Below are 15,985 nucleotides of genomic sequence, written 5' to 3'. Positions count from 1 at the left end.
CTACTGTTTTTGTATCCTCAGCACTTATAAGGGCAGAGAGGTCACTATTTGGAGTTATATGTAGATGCAGATAACATGAATCTATAGGGGGAGGATTAAGCATCTCTAGACATTCCACACGAAGGAGTAAGCAAAGATGTCCGAGATCACACATTGTAGGAGGGAAGTGGGGGTCCATATTAATTTCTTACAAAAGAAGATACAGATTGTTGAACGCGTGATTCCTGACCTCGTAACGAGGTACAATTCAGACCTTGGAGACGATCTGCAAAATCGACTGTATAGAATTCGTTGACGTATATAAGTTATGACTGCACTTTGAACAGCACTACGTACGAACACACACTATCCTCGTAATCTGGATATAACACACGATATGTTCGCTAGGGGTGAGTGGAGTACGTATAATTGTGTGTCCGATGGATAGTGTAGGGGGGGTGTTCGCACACGCGTTCTGGAGTAAAGAACCCTGTTAGACCGTCACGACAAATCCTGCACTATGCCCGCAGTGTCCTCATGTATTAATACGTAACTAGCAGCACTCTTGCCAAGCGCACATCAAAGGAGTGTGTATCCGGACGGTCATGAGACAAGCTCTTCCAACTGAGACTCCGTTCCAAATATTGCGTTATCCACAAAATTTCACGAAGAACGAGATACTCGATATCGAAGAAGCTGGAACACCATGCTGCTATGTCATAATGCTTAATAAAACAGCTAGCCATATAAAAGAGCTCCACGATAACTATGTTCGCGACAACCTAATATTCACGAGAAAGGATAAACTTTCAGGTACATCTAAAAGAATACTTAAGTTTTTGGATAACGCCCAAAATAAAAGATCAGAGAGAGGAAGCTGTATTCTTTACCGCGCTGAGTAAATTTTGCTCGCACAAGCACAATATAGATCCATAAGTGCCTGCTAGAGCATAGTATATAAGTACGTTTCTTGAATAACTAAAAGAGATTCTGCAGTATTAATTACTACGTAATGCGATGAACATAATGTCTTACTGGGAGAAAGAGAAATGGTTCAGAGGCGCAGAAATTGAATGTGAAGGCTCTGATGATTAAAAAATACGCACCTCACTCCAGAATATATTGAAATAGCGCGACATGCATTGTACCGCGAACGGTTAAGTCACGTAATACAAAGGCAATAAAGTTATATATATTTAAAGTAGGGCTAGTCACAAGACTTCAGAACTATATCGTTCTACGGCCCAATCAGCGGCGTGCGAGAGACTGCCGCGCAGCCTCCCTTTGCGGCGGGAGAGGACTTATCCTGATGTTCACAGAGAAGGGAAGACCGAAGCGCGAAGAGATTCCGGTCCACCAGCGAGCCGAGGTGTACGCACGCAGACTGCCCACAAACCCAAATGAATAGACACCTTTTCTTATAGAGAGGAACAAGGTGCGGCCAAATTACAGCTCCTATCTAAGGAGGCCGCGCATAATGCGAGAGAATACTTGAGTCGGCGACACACTTCAACCTCTCTACGGTACGTTAAAAACAACACCACTGAAGCCACAACCAGCGCAATCGGTAACAACAGAAACGTAATGCACAATATTAGCAGTTCGGCTCGGCTGATAGCACAGAGACGCACGCAGAGTCCTCGCGCAGCCCTATAGATTGACACGGGACGACCCGAGAAAAAATACCTAAGTCGCTGCGCCTATATCAAACCTCTTGACAACGCCGCTTCTAGCTCGATTAAGTCGTCCCATCCGACTAAGTGTCGCGCGAGTTCACGAGACTGTAACAGCCCCGTGTACAAATCAACGCCGACCGCGTAACACTATTGCGAGTGACCACGACTCCGAATCTTATCAATGCTGATAGACTTGCCACACTGAGAGAGGCACGGAGGATTTTTCGAAAATTTTTGCGACCGAAATTGTCGAGATCACACGTGCTGACTCTTAGTTCGTACCTACTGCACGGCCGGCTGTCCTGATAAGGCTAGAGCGCAGAGCATCCACAAGAGCACTGAGAGGACGTGACTCACAGTTCCTCTATGAAGCCTCGAGGTGGGTCCTCCGCGTGTAAGACTGTGCACCCGAGATAGAGCGCATGTCTGAGCCGGCGCATTGCTCGCAAGAAGAGACAAGGAATCGGATTACCTATCATGTTCAACAAATGAGTACTGGAGTTACCATATGTTATTATCACACATTCCGATCCCTGTTCACCTAGACGTCAGTCCGGAAGATTAACACTAGCTGACCAAGTCGACGATCGTCGCACAGGAGGAAGCGCACCCATGAATTTCCATCGAGAGTTCTCTTTACACGAAAGTACGCCCTTGCGCGTCCCTTCTGGCCAGTACGGGCACTGACTGGGCCTCTCATCACTAGAGCTTACGCGACGCACGACCAATAGCGCACTTACCTTCACCTGGGGGTTCCATCGAAACGTGCAGGCGGCATACATAACCCCGATGCGAGGAGCTGTCCTCTCACGGACAAATAGACGGATCGTGGTGCTGATCAACTCCAGGTGGACCGCGCAACAACTCGATCGACAAGCGGATTCCTCCAAGTTCTGCCTCGCAAGTTCGCCTTAAACGAGAACTGGGGAAAAGCCCATGCGCTCAAAACTAACCGTGGGCGAGCAGATCTTGAGAGAAAATTTATAATCTCTTCCTCTTTCTTAATGCTCTTGCTCGCCCAAACAAGTTGTCAAATCCTTTCCTGGTAATCAGAGGTTGTCATCCTAGATATTATTTGCACTTATAAGAAGAAAAACAAGACAGGTCAAAGCCAGATTTTGTAATGTAGAGATCGAAAATCAATAAATTAACAGTTGGTAATAAATTTACAAGACCAGTTCGGGTCTCCAGAAATTTCCTCAATTAAAAACTGCCTTGATAGAAAGCGGCTAGAAGGCTACCTGTCAGCCAGGAAACTACGTTCTCGTGCTACGTCTTCTATCTATGTTTTCCTTCGTAAATTATAAAAACTACATCTTGAGTGGTTCTTTCAGAGATTCCTAATTGCTATTCGAAATGAGAGCGACCCTATCCCAGTTACCTATGAAGTAATTTAAGGTAGTTCCTTTCAGACGATCATACAGGGGTATAGAGAAGACCGAAAAATGCCTCTGACACTACTTAGAACGGAGAGAGTTATCTATGTTTGTAATGCCTTTACGATCATGACACGAGCAACGTTTTGGAAAAGGAGCGAAAAACACCGCAAAGAATTCGTAATGATGTCTATTGTTAGTCATAGCCCAGGTTCTTCCGTGATATTCCTGGCATTTTTTCCTTAAACTTCCGACATATCCTCCAATACGAAACCCCTGCCTTACGACTTCCTGAGGGGGGACTTGTCCTAGGGAGTATGAGGGCTCCAAAGTCACAGACGCAGTTAAAGTCATTGGGCGGAAATACATGTTCCGCAGGGGAATAAACCTAAGGCCTCTGAGTGGGTTGTTGAAGATCGATTGAGCCAAACTAGAAAACATGCACGGAATCCAATACTATACCAAATGTTTTGATTACTCACTGAAGACAAATTTTAGCTAAGATAGTTTTAAAATCGTCCCTTGATGATGTACGTGCAACTAGATCACTATTGTAGACTGTGGTTGGTGCAAATGCACAATAGTTCTAGTTTCTTAATATCCCTAACTGGGCGTGGTTCACCTTCTCTACAAATCTTCTTGAATTTCATAGTTTTGCAACATCTGATAACAGGTATTGTATCTCCGAAGAGAACCACTCCAATGATCCGGAACACTATCTGACTACACAAAAGCTTCAGCTTGATACTAGTTATTAGCTTATTGAACTAATATTTACACTGGAAAGTAGAAGCCGCAACCACTTCTCCTAGAAATAACTATATCCGTAGCGGTTAGATCAAAAGTATCGTAATTTCCTCATTTGGACAAAGTAGGAACGAGATAGGAAACGAGAAGATGAACCATTCTTGGACTATTATCAAAGCGAGTACCCCGCAGCTGACACTATTAATGGACTCACTTGCATTGGGAAGATTTCAATGTCGTACGCCGAGAAAAGAACCCTGTTTATGTGCTAGAGAGAGAAAATAAAGACCCTTAACGATAATTTATCACAAGTAACGGCACAGTCTCCGACTATCTATGTTTGCAATACTCAGCCCAATAGAAACGTTTCCGAATCTATATCATAATGTTTAATATTCACATTCCAAAGAATGTCTTCGCCTGATATGCAGAATGGTGCAAAGAATTCTAGTATATACTGAGGCAACTTACCTATGGGGAAACAATAATATGAAGAATTGAAGATTTCAATTCCGGAATCTGACACCATCTCATGTAAAAGAACACCATATTGCGTACAAATACAGGAATACTACATGACGGAACAACAGTTATAATATAACCTTATTGCACGAAACATCCTGCAATAGAAATTTCTCGTGAAGGGGACAGTTAAGTATTCATTGACTTCCTTGTCCTCGTAAAGTCAAATAACTTACAAGAGAGAGTTACAGGGTTCTTCTAATTCATTTACTACGCTCAACCTACCAAGTTTCTCTCCTCCAGAGTACCGTACCTATGAGGGTGCTCACAATGAAATTTTTCATTAGAGACACAGCTTTAGCACATGTATATGTCTACAGCGTCTGTCTGCACAAGAGGGTAGTCCCCTCGACCAAATCCATCAGCATATGTGAATGAGCAAACGACCCTTCGAGATGAGAGTTATCGTCAAACTCAAAGTTGCGAAGTCGTTATCGCGAGCCCACTCAGCGGCTAATATTGTACCCCCAATCTTAAAAAGACATTAAGCCAGCAGAGAAGAAGAGAATGAATGCAATCTGTAAAACGATCAGAACTATCCCTTGCCATATAAATTAATGATAAAAAGATCTTGAGCGATTCCACAATGGCCAAAAAGTCCTTGAGATCAGGGTCAACAGTAACTCTTCTTCTCGCGAAGACTGATTACATAAGGATAAACTCTCACGAGGCTATAATAACCGCAATCACCTTCTCCGAGCGGCTGCCTGAATCTATGAGGAATACAACTGCCCGAATTGCGAGTGACTTGCCCGATCAAGCATCAGCAGTATTATGAATGGAAAGCTACTCACAAGAGCGGAGTCGGTAGTGCGAAAGAAAACAGGTATCGTGAAGTGAGATTCAATTTATTCTTTCAATTCCTGGGCATGCGGGTCGCTTGAGCGAGCTCCTGAGTCCATTCAAATTATAATTGATTATTCAGTTAAGCAAGACACAGGGGTTTTGCTATCCGAGAAGACAATATACGTTTAGCGAATTTTCTATTATAGGAACAAAGCCCAAAACTAACGGAACTTTACCCTTAATCTCACGACCGCTTCTGCAGGAACTGAGAAAAGACAATTTTTCTACACGCGAGCACTCCAGAAAGACAGTGGGTTCCGTAGCAATCACCGGTTGTCGCATAAAAACACACTGTCCCAAATACATAATCTACTTTCCCACCTAAGGGGAGCTACTTGTTCTAGGATATTGATACTCAGGGACCTCCGGCTGTAACGGAGAGCCCGAAGAAAAAACCTCTTCTTAAAGTGATTGATAGCATGTCTCCAATAAAGTTTTACTGGAAAACAATAATATCGTCCACAATAGAACTAAACAAAATTTTCACACACAAATGTTCTCAACCCACCTCTACGCAGTTAAACAGCTCAAAGGTATCGCTGAGAGACGCTATTAAGCATTAAATCCCTGACCACAGCCATTTACCTTAGAAATTGCGCAATACGCGTATACCGCTTCCTACGATAAACAGCTGTTTTTCTCTATCCAAAGATGAATAGTTCACTACCTGCCAGTCGGAAACGCAAACTTTTCACACATCTAAGGGATACGAAATACCCAAGCTAATTTCCAAGAACAACTGATCCAAAATAATCGCTAATAAGCGTGGAAAAGGAGAATAGCAATCTTAGAGTCGGCTATACAGCAATTCAATCTCTCTTCCTCGAAAAAATTACCATCCACACAAAATCTCATGATCCATATTGGTTCCGTTTTACATATGACTAGCGAGGAGAATACAGTACTATGCCGGGGCTTGCGACAAACCCGTTCAAAACAGAAACACCTTGTAGATTTCATTTCCCGAATTATACTGCATAATCGATTAAACCTCCTCTTTGAGGATGAAAGGGCACTCCGTGCACGAGGAGCCTGTTTGACTGAGCGATTTAAAGAAGCTTTTAGTTAATAAACAATAACTGTCTACTAAAATTCTCACAATTATTCGCTAGAGGTTTCCTCCAACCCAAAAATAATACGATCATTGTGAAACTCATCCCACAAATCTAAGGAATTCAGTACAGAGAGAGTCGCTTTCGGACAAGAATTTAAGGAGATCCTCTTAGAATTGTACACAAAATAACGTTTTCAAAAGAACACGGACATTGATGATCGTTTTACCAGGGGAAACTCAAGGGCCTTTTCACGGATTACCAAAAAGAGTATCGAAATTTTTTTTGCCAAATTCAAGTTCCATCTGAAGGAAATCAGCTCCCAATATACAAATGTCAGAAAATATTTGCAACAAGCATCGGAACATCTAAAGAAAACTCCCTAATTTAACTTGGACAAGCTGACTTTAAAAAAAAGAATCTGAGCAACCAACTTCTCCCGTCCGGTATCTAAATAAAAGGCTTTTATCCCCAACCTCCGCCACGCCAATGCGTCCTGGCTAAACTTTAACCAGAGTTTTACTTCTTCACAAACTCAGAAATATCGTGAGCCCGTGGAAATTTTCAAGAATATCTTTACGAGCTGAGTATGAATAGCCGAACTCTTGATAAAACAAAACAGAGAGAACGAAACATCTTTCTCCCTACTCCTTAGCTAAATTAAAATATTTTTTTGGGGGCATTCCATTTCCCAGTCGAAGCCGCCCCACCTGGCCGCCAGGAACAAGCTCGACTGAATTCTTGCTCTCCTATATGTACGGGCATTCTGATCGGAAGCCCCTCAAGCGCCACAGTCGCCCAAACAACTCCTTTTCTTGACTCAAAGCTTTCATCCGAAATTTATTATTCTTAGTTACGCTCAAGAACCCTCCTTTTACACGTTTTGAGCTTTGTTTTCGCGTCCCCAGTCTTTCTGTCGCGCGAACTTTGTTTAATAATATCGTATTTAAATTATATTAAATTTAATTAAATTTGTTTTTGGGAAACTATTTTCCTTGGATGACTTTCACACCATCCATCTTTCTACAGGATGGTCGATATATAACTTTTAAGGAGAAGAATATGATCTCTAACTGTTACACGCACGTTCAACTTCAGAGCCGTCCACCGTACAACGCGGTTATAATATTCCGAGCGCAAGCAATTTTTCATCCCGGACCTCGTGGGAGATTCGGGGTAAGCGAGTCGAGATACGTACTTTCTTCTAGATGCCGCGCCCCAGGGTAGCCAAAGAGTCCTCCGAAATTTCTTCTGTACTTCTATTAGTTGAAACTGGGAAATAAAAAAGACTGGGAGGCCCAGATGCCCCTCCCGAAACGTAAATTCCAATTTTGATGCGAATTGCAAATCCTCGAGTGAGAATACCCAAATTCCCGATTTCGAAAATCCCACTCTAACAACCGAACGCGCTTTAATGATCCACCTCTGAAACAAGCCTGGCCAAGGGCTCAACATCTTGATGAGATCGCTCCATCCGTTGGCACACGCGCAAAATCAACTCGAAATTGAGTAAGAGGAGATTCGACGCAATGAGCAACTTCCGTTCGTCTAAATTATCAGCGGGTTTAATGATTTGAAACCGATGAGCACGAAAGGTGATAATGGTAAAGCACAATCAAACTCGCGTCGCGCCGCTCTAAATTGGAAGGAACTTGAGCGCTATGGAAGCTGGAAAGGCGATCGCTCTCGTCTGAAACGGCCTCTCCAAAACGACCGGAGCCTCGCCGTCTTTTCCCCGAGCTGCGCCGCCTCGAAATTCAGCGCGCTCTGCCGCCCACGCGACGCTTACTAGCGCAGCCTCTAGCGCGATCCCCGCATCCGCAGCAACTGGTAGCGAGTAGATCGGCATCTAACCGACGGGTCTATGAAGAAGGCAACGGGGTTCGCCGCATGGGATCTTTGCGCCGCTAGAGAACGCCCGTCACACGCCTGGTTCTAATGCAAACTCGAAATTGGTAGCCATCTCTCCGTCTTGTTCTTGGCAAACAAAGCACACGTATGCTCGGAAGGAATTACCAGACTCGCGAAGTTCGTATCTATTCCCCGGCACCGAGCCCCCAATGATATACTGCCCGGCCGGCAGAGAGGACTTCGATTAATACGAAGACGCTGTGCACTAGGAGATCGGAGACTGCCGCCCGCGAGTCGCAGCGCCAAAAATGAATACGACCACTTTTAAAAGGAACTTGAGATACTCTTTAATGTGAGTCATGAACCACAAACAACAGAGAACCACTAAAAGCACAACGGTCTAAACAACAGAACCGTAAATGCACAATCACTTAGCAATTCGGCTTCGGCTCGATACACACACCGTGCAAAGAAACCGCTGTCCGCGCCGCAGCTTGACAGCTGGAACCGACTCCAAATGACATTAGACGCTGCTGTCGAGAGAGCGAGACCTCCTGACAATGCGCTTCTTCTCGTTAATCGGCGCCGTCGCGATTTGAACGCAAACGGAACCAATCAGGGGGCCGTAACACTATATTATACCCTATAATAAATTATAGTATGACAACGTCGTAGTTCCACGTATGAAACTTAATGAAATTTTTTTTCATCACGTTAACTTGGAAAGTTCATGCTAAGAATGTTATGAGATAATGCCTTTTGTCGCGAAATTCTAGCATACAATAGTGATAGTGCAATCACGAAGAAAAGTCAATTCGTACTTGATTATGTGTCGATGCTATTGTACATAACGAACAAAAGTGTAAAATATATCTTTATGCGAACAATCTTTGAAAAATCTTTGTCCTTATAAAGGATTGATTTCTTTTTGCATGAACCTTTAAGCCCATTTTTTATATTTTAGTTTGTTAGTTATGCTTTCTCATTGTTAAGTTACTCTTATTAGTTTTTTCTTCTTTTTTTCACACAAATGATTGTTAAATTTAGAGAAAGTACGAATATCATAATCTTGTCTCTTGCCGATCCACACTTTTTCTTTTATTATTGTTTACTTTTGGTAAACGAGAAGACTCCCAATCATCCTATAGCACCAAAAGATACTGTATAGCTCTTGCGAGCCGACAACTACATAAATAGTTGAGCACTATGTTCCTCAAGTCACAACAGGACAATTATCGATTACTACTTGAGAGACCGCCGAAAGTCGTGAGAGATAGTAGCTCTCTACACATAGTATAATCGTTACATCTGAAAAATGCTTAGAGTACCACGCTTTGATTTTAAACGTCAGTATAGACTCTCCATCCACGATGCCGACACGTCACTGCCGAACAATGGCGAGACAAGACTCCAAATCCACAGTCACGAAGGACTGCCTTGCGCAATGTCGAGAAGGCTTCTTATAGACGCGCAAAGGCTATCACGCATGCGCTAAGACTCCCAATCCGTGCGAAGACTGCCACGCATGCGCGAAGACTCCCATCACGTACTAATCTGCCGCGCATTGCGACAAGCCCTCCAATCACGTGCGAGAGACTGCCAACAGCGGCTGCCGAGAGAAACTCGCCGAATGAACGCCGAAAGGCTATCACGTTATGCGCGAAAGCTCCCAAATCACGATGCTAAAAGAAACATGAGAGGCATAGAGCAAGCATTAGCGAGAAGAAATCCTCACAATCACGAGGCGAGACCGTAACTTGCGAACAACATACTATAGACGATGAAATACTATACTCATGACACAAGCGCGAACGAACAAGGCATGCTCCACTATTCGTAAAGCTGACGAAGACGTAACCGAAAAAAATGCAAACAAGATGTCGAGACTGTCGCTAGTAACGCACAACATGCATTGACGAGAAGACTCCCAATCATGTGACGTGCGAAGACTGCAGTGTGATGGAAAATACACGCCAGTCTGTAAGGCTCTCTGTCAATTACGTACTAAAGGAGAACTGCCGCCGCCCAAAAGAGGTAACCACGACAATAAGCCTACTCACAAATACAACAAGAAGACACGAGAAGAAACTAAGCCGCGCAGTGGACGCACAAAAAAAGACTCCACATTTCAACTGATATCTCTTCGGAGGAGAGACTGCTCCCTAAAAAAGTCGAGACATACAGCGAGAGTACTACCAATTGTGTGTGAATGACGCGAACACACGAAAGAAAAGGAACGTATATAGACGCATGAAAGAGATATCGCCAAATGCACGGTGGCGCAAGACTAAAGACCCAAGAACGCTTATTAAGCAAGAAGGACACAATTACTCCAATGAAAGACAGCGAACAGCTGCTGCCACAAAAGGTTCATGCAAGAAGCACGCGCAAAATCAAAGACTGTCCCAATCCCACGTTCTTATATAAAGACTAGGGAGCACGCGACATAGGTAGATTTATAAGCCCTCCCAAAAAGTCACAGATAGCAAAGATATGACTGCCGCGCATGCGAAAAGGCCCCATTACACGGCGAGACTATCACGTGGTAATCGCGCGAAGAACCATCAACATGATACATACTTGGTGCGAAGTACTTATCGCCACGTTCGTCATGCGCGATATATACTGTCCCAATTACACCGTGAGAGCGAAGACACGCTGCCCGACACAAAAATCAACGCACGCGGCGACAAAGGCGTACGATGACACCAATTTTACGTTACGAAGACTGCCAGCGCATAGCGTGAAGACTCCTAGATGAACGCGCCGAAGGCTAATCACGTATGCCGCGAAGATCCCAATCCCATCTGTGCCTCAAGGTACGATTGTCAACGTAGCCTCATCTTATTGGATGTAGAATTCGCAAAAGGCATCTGCGCATGTCGAGAAGCCTCCCAATCCACCTATAGAAAGCACGAAGTACTGCTCAGCGAGAACTGCAATACTGCGAGAATCGCCAAGTTCTACACTAATGATACAAGAAAAAATTGCGCTCATTATAACCACAGCCTGCCCAACTCGTGCCCGACAAATATAGACTACTCACATTTATTGATAATATTACTAACGTTTATGGAGACTTGCGCTTGAGCGCGCATGGGTCCCTGATTGCAAGTCAAGCACTCCCAAGTGAGTACGCCCAATCGAAGGTCTATCCGGAACGAGTAACGTAGATCGCGGCGAAGACTGCCGAATCAACCGAAAGTGAGCGAACAGAAGAAGGACTGAACCGCGGGCGTCTGCATCAAAGCGAAAAGGTAAGACAAGGCTCCCAGAGTACTGTCATTTGAAGTCATCGGGTTGCAGCTATGTCAAGGCTGCGGACGGACGGCCCGTTAGCTGTATCGAGCCGACGACCGAGTTGCTAATATTGTGCAGCTTAGCGAGCGTTTAATGTGTTAAGCTACACGTTGTAAGTGTTCTTGTGTTGTGGTGTTGTACATTAAAAGAGTTCCAAGTTCTTTAAAAAGGTCTATTCATCTCAAGACTGTGTTCTGATCGCTGAGGTGCGGCCGATCCTTCGAAGCACTGCGCCGCGTCTTCGAATTAATCGAAAGTCCTCGCCGCGGGCGTAACATTTTGGCGGGCTCGTCCGGAGGCACTAAAGTAACGGACTGCGTCTGCGGAATAAATTTCCCAATTCCTTCCGAACGAGACGTCGTATTGTAGCGACAAAATACGACCGGAGAGAGATTGGCTACTCAACGTTCGAGCTTGCAGCACGAAGCAGCGAAAGACTTCGCGGCGCCAAGTCTTCTTACGCGGCATATAAAAGCATACCGTGCGTGCGACACAGCCTTCCTTCTTATCTCAAGACCGGTCGCTATAGAATGCGAAACACGCTGCGCAGGACACTGAGATGCGGGAAAGGACTCCCGCCGAAAGCTGCAGACGAGGTAGGCACGTAGGGAGGCCGATGCGCGCGCCTGAGAGTCCGGAGCGCGCAGCCATCCGGGAAAAAGGAAACGGCGAGTCCGTCGTTGGAGGAGAGCCTTCAGCGGAGCAGTCAACCACAGCTCCAACAGCTAAGTCCTTGACCAATATAATTAAGAGACATGCGCGCGACGCGGCACAATTCACACTCGCTGCGATAGCAGAAGCATCTCGGTCTTCACAAGACTTAAACCCGACACGCTGCATTGAAACGTGCCCTCGCTTACGGGGCGGTCTGAAACTGCCGCGCATTAGCGTGAAGACTCCATGGGACCGCGAAGGCCCTAATCACGTAATGCGCGAAGAATCCCAATTACGACTAAGACTGCCGCGCTGCCGCGCATGCGACAAGCCTCCCAATCACGTACGAAGACTGCCGCGCATGCGAGAAGTCTCCCAATGACGCGCGAAAACTGTCGCGCATGCAGGAAGACTCCCAATAACGTGCGAAGACTGCCGCGCATGCGAGAAGACTCCCAATCACGTGCGAAGACTGCCACACACGCGCGAAGGCTCCCAATTACGTACTAAGACTGCCGCGCATGCGAGAAGACTCCCAATGACGCGCGAAGGCTATCACGTATGCGCGAAGACTCCCAATCACGTGCGAAGACTGCCGCGCATGCGAGAAGACTCCCAATCACGTTCGAAGACTGCCGCGCATGCGAGAGGGCTTCATATGACGCGCAAAGGCTATCACGCATGCGCTAAGACTCCCAATCACGTGCGAAGACTGCCACGCATGCGCGAAGACTCCCAATCACGTACTAAGTCTGCCGCGCATGCGACAAGCCTCCCAATCACGTGCGAAGACTGCCGCGCATGCGAAAAAACTCCCAATGACACGCGAAGGCTATCACGTATGCGCGAAGACTCCCAATCACGTGCTAAGACTGCCGCGCATGCGAGAAGACTCTCAATGACGCGCGAAAGCTGCCACTCGTGCGCGAAGACTCCCAATCACGTTTGAAGACTGCCGCGCATGCGAGAAGACTCCCAATGACGCGCGAAGGCTATCACGTATGCGCGAAGACTCCTAATCACGTGCGAAGACTGCCGCGCATGCGAGAAGACTCCCAATCACGTGCGAAGACTGCCACGCACGCGCGAAGGCTCCCAATTACGTACTAAGACTGCCGCGCATGCGACAAGCCTCCCAATCACGAGCGAAGACTGCCGCGCATGCGAAAAGACTCCCAATGACACGCGAAGGCTATCACGTATGCGCGAAGACTCCGAATCACGTGCGAAGACTGCCGCGCATGCGAGAAGACTCACAATCACGTGCGAAGACTGCCACCCACGCGCGAAGGCTCCCAATTACGTACTAAGACTGCCGCGCATGCGACATGCCTCCCAATCACGTACGAAGACTGCCGCGCATGCGAGAAGTCTCCCAATGACGCGCGAAGACTGTCGCGCATGCAGGAAGACTCCCAATAACGTGCAAAGACTGCCGCGCATGCGAGAAGACTCCCAATCACGTGCGAAGACTGCCGCGCATGCGTGAAGACTCCCAATGACGTGCGACAGCTGCCACGCATGCGCGAAGACTCCCAATCACGTGCGAAGACTGCAGCGCATGCGAGAAGACTCCCAATAACGCGCGAAAGCTATCACGCATGCGCGAAGACGCCCAATCACTTGCGAAGTCTGCCACGTATGCGCGAAGACTCTTAATTTCGTGGAAAGTTTGCCGCGCACGCGCGAAGACTCCCAATCACGTGAGAAGGCAGCCGCGCACGCGCGAAAACTCCCAATCACGTGCGAAGACTGCAGCGCTCGTGCGAAGTCTCCCAATCACGTGGGAAGGCTGCCGCGCACACGCGAAGACTACCAATCACGCGCATAGGCTGCCGCGCACGCGCGAAGACATTCAATCACGAGCTAAGGCTGCCTCGCATGCGCGAAGGCTCCCAATCAGGTGCGAAGACTGCCGCGCATGCGAGAAGACTCCCAATGACGCGCGAAGGCTTTCCCGCATGCGCGAAGGCTCTCAATCAGGTGCGAAGATTGCCGCGCTTGCGAGAAGACTCCCAATGACGCGCGAAGGCTATCACGCATGCGCGAAGATTCCAAATCACGAGCGAAGGCTGCCACACATGCTCGAAGACTCCCAATCACGTGCGAAGACTGCAGCGCATGCGAGAAGACTCCCAATGACGTGCGAAGGCTATCACGCACGCGCGAAGGCTCCCAATCAAGTGCGAAGTCTGCCATGTGTGCGCAAAGACTTCCAGTCACGTGAGAAGGCTGCCGCGCACGCGCGAAGATTCCCAATCATGTGCGTAGACTGCTGCGCATGCGAGAAGACTCCCACTGACGTGCGAAGACTGCAGCGCGCGCGAAGTCTCCCAATCACGTGGGAAAGCTGCAGCGCATGCGAAAAGACTCCCAATGACGCGCGAAGGCTATCACGCATGCGCGAAGACTCCCAATCACGTGCGAAGACTGCCACGCACGCTCGAAGACTCCCAATCACGTGCGAAGACTGCCATGAATGCGCGAAGACTCCCAATCACGAGCGAAGGCTGCCACGCATGCGCGAAGACTCCCAATCACGTGAGAAAGCTGCCGCGCACGCGGAAAGACACCCTATCACGCGGGAAGACTGCCGCGCCATGACTCCCAATCAGGCGCGAGAACAGACGCGGACGCGCGAAAACTCCCAATCAGGAGCTAGGACTGCCGTGCGTGCGCGAAGACGTCCAATCAGGCGCGAGAACTGCCGCGCACGCGCCAAGACTCCCAATCAGGCGCGAGGACTGCCGCGGACGCGCGAAGACTCCCAATCACGTGCGAAGATTGCAGCGCATGCGAGAAGACTCCTAATGACGCGCGAAGGCTATCACGCATGCGCGAGGACTCCGAATCACGTGCGAAATCTGCCACGTATGCGCGAAGACTCCCAATCACGCAGGATGGCTGCCGCGCACGCGCAAAAGCTCTCAATTACGCGCGAGGATTCCCACGCATACGCTAAGACTCCCAATCACGTGAGAAGACTGCCGCGCATCCGCGAAGACTACCAATCACGCGCGAAGGCTGCCGCGCACGCGCGAAGTTTCCCAATCACGCGCGAAGACTGCCACGCATGCGCAAAGACTTTCACGGCCGGTAAATTACTTTCTGTCCGTAAGTTACCTTTAGTCGGTAAGTTACCATCAGTCGGTAACTTACCATCAGTCTGCAAGTTGCCATCGGTCGGTCAGTAGTTTTTGAATCATAGTCGGTAACTTACCATCGGTCGGTGAGTTACCATCTGTAGGTAAGTTACCATCTTTGCGCGTGCTTGGGAGTCTTCGCGAATGATTGAAAGTCTGACTAGTTCTGGCTGGCTCTGGCTAGCTCTGGCCAGGTTAGGATTGGTCAGGATTGGTCAGGATTGGTCAGGATTGGTCACGATTGGTCAGGATTGGTCAGAACTGCCGCGCATGAGCTAAGACTCCCAATAGCGTGCAAAGGCTGCCGCGCACGAGCGAAGTCTCCCAATCACGTGCGAATACTGCCGCGCACGCGCGAAGACTGCCGCTTACGCGCGAAGTCTCCCAAGCATGCGCGAAGACTCCCGCGCACGCGTAATGTAATGCTTTTACGTTATTAATAATCATCTATTTTAAGAAAATTAAAAATAGAATTATGTCGGAAATGTTATTAAAAAAAAACAATTTGATCTTGAATAAAATACATCTCCTATCTCTGCAAAGCTCCTGTGTTAGTACTGCAACGATCGCCGGGAAGTGCTTCGTTTGACCACGTTGCGATTGACTACAGCAAATTATATCGACCTGTTCTTAGAGTAATCAGGAACGATTGATCAATCAGAGAATCTTATTTTGAATTGAGCAATTGGAGCTGTGGTTAATCGGGTATCACTCCAATGTTTTATATTTCTTCTATAATGCGTGAATAAAAATTTATCTTCTTCCATAATATGAAACTTTATCATTACAATATATAAAATTTGAAAACTAATGAAATATTAAACATTCACGAATCGAAG

This window comes from Camponotus floridanus, unplaced genomic scaffold (assembly GCF_003227725.1).
Source record: "Camponotus floridanus strain SB8 unplaced genomic scaffold, Cflo_v7.5 scaffold7, whole genome shotgun sequence".
NCBI classification, from domain to species: Eukaryota; Metazoa; Arthropoda; class Insecta; order Hymenoptera; family Formicidae; genus Camponotus; species Camponotus floridanus.
This window is presented reverse-complemented; position numbering follows the sequence as displayed.